Source organism: Schistocerca cancellata, unplaced genomic scaffold (assembly GCF_023864275.1).
Source record: "Schistocerca cancellata isolate TAMUIC-IGC-003103 unplaced genomic scaffold, iqSchCanc2.1 HiC_scaffold_878, whole genome shotgun sequence".
NCBI classification, from domain to species: domain Eukaryota; kingdom Metazoa; phylum Arthropoda; class Insecta; order Orthoptera; family Acrididae; genus Schistocerca; species Schistocerca cancellata.
The window spans coordinates 40,001-41,695 of record NW_026046888.1 but is presented as its reverse complement, the minus strand read 5'-3'; positions in this window follow the sequence as shown (position 1 = coordinate 41,695).

Sequence of the window (1,695 nt, the reverse complement as noted above, 5' to 3'; positions counted from 1 at the left end):
TGCGTTACATTGCGGTGCAAATTGCGTTACATTGCGGTGCAAATTGAGGTAGGTTAAGGTGCAACACAGGTTAGGTTAAGGTGCAACATAGGTTAGGTTAAGGTGCAAGATGGGTTAGGTTAAGGTGCAAGATGGGTTAGGTTAAGGTGCAAGATGGGTTAGGTTAAGGTGCAAGATGGGTTAGGTTAAGGTGCAAGATGGGTTAGGTTAAGGTGACATAGGTTAGGTTAAGGTGACATAGGTTAGGTTAAGGTGACATAGGTTAGGTTAAGGTGACATAGGTTAGGTTAAGGTGACATAGGTTAGGTTAAGGTGACATAGGTTAGGTTAAGGTGACATAGGTTAGGTTAAGGTGACATAGGTTAGGTTAAGGTACAAACTGGGTTGTGTTATGGTACACATTGCGTTGTAGTACAGTACACGTTAGGTTTGGGTACGGTACACAATGTGGTATGGGATGGCGTGTTGTGGGGGGGAGGGGGGGGGGGAGGTTCGTTGATATCGACCGTAGGACGTGGATGCCCGAGGCAGCGTCAGTGTGTCAAAGGAGTTATGTCACGTCGGGATGCGCTTTTCGCCAGTGAGAGGGGGCGAGCCGTGTCTGTGGTTGCGGCAGACCTGTGTGTTTCATTCCTGCCAGTGTGTTTGTGCTGTAAGACGAGGCAGTGTGGTGGTGATGGGTGCACCCCTGTGTAGGACATGTGTGGGTGTTGGTGGCTTCTCTGAGCAATTGTGGTTGTCGGACGAGTGGGGTATTCTGTTTTATGATTGGACCTCCCGGTCTGGTTATCATAGCGTAGTTGGTGTACTGTGGCGGATAGGATGCACCGGACGTTGGTCCATGCTGGTGCTTAGTAGTTGTATCTGTGTCTGTTACAGGCAGAGAGTAGTGTGTGATAGAGTGTGTGGCTGACGTGTGGTTCATTTTGTGTGTACGGACGTTCAGCATGTATAGGGGCATTTGCGTATATAATCTATCATAATCTATCTATGTGGGCCTGCATAGTTTACTGAGCAGTGCTGTGAGGTGACTGAACTACGAGTGACGTACTGATTTACAGCGGAATGATTGCCTTGTACCAAAGATGGAGTATCGGCTCTACGACAGCGTTGGCACCGCAGGAAATGGTCTCGTAAAACGGCCCTCCCACCGTCATCGTTGTGAGGGGTAGGGACCGCCTATATTCTGAGAGGAGCCCTGTTTGCCACTGGGCGTGGGGTCTCGCATCCTGCGGTTCAGTGCCCCCAGGGAAGCGCGCGGAGGTGGTGCTGCTGCTGCTGCTGCTGTAGCAAGCGAGCTACTTACAGCATGTATAGGGACAGCGGGAATATGGCATATTCGATATAACTCTTCATGAAACGCAAGATATAGGGGCGGATTGCACGTTACGAGTGCGGGAAGAGTCCGCCGTTCATCCGCTGGAGTTGCGATTTGGGCGGTTGGGGTGGGGCACGTGCGGGTGCGGGTGGAGCGATTGTCGGTCGACGACTTCGTGCGACGCAGGCACAGGCGTTGGGGCTCCTGTGGTGGGCAGATGATGCAGGGTTTGTGGGTGGCGTCGGAAAATGGGCACTGTGGGACCTAGCGATGTCGTAGTCGGCGTGGCGTCTCATAGATGGCGGTATCATCGGTGCAGCAGGTCATGTTGCGGGGGACCTGCAGGTGGCGGTATTTTTGTTTGTGGTGCGCTCGAC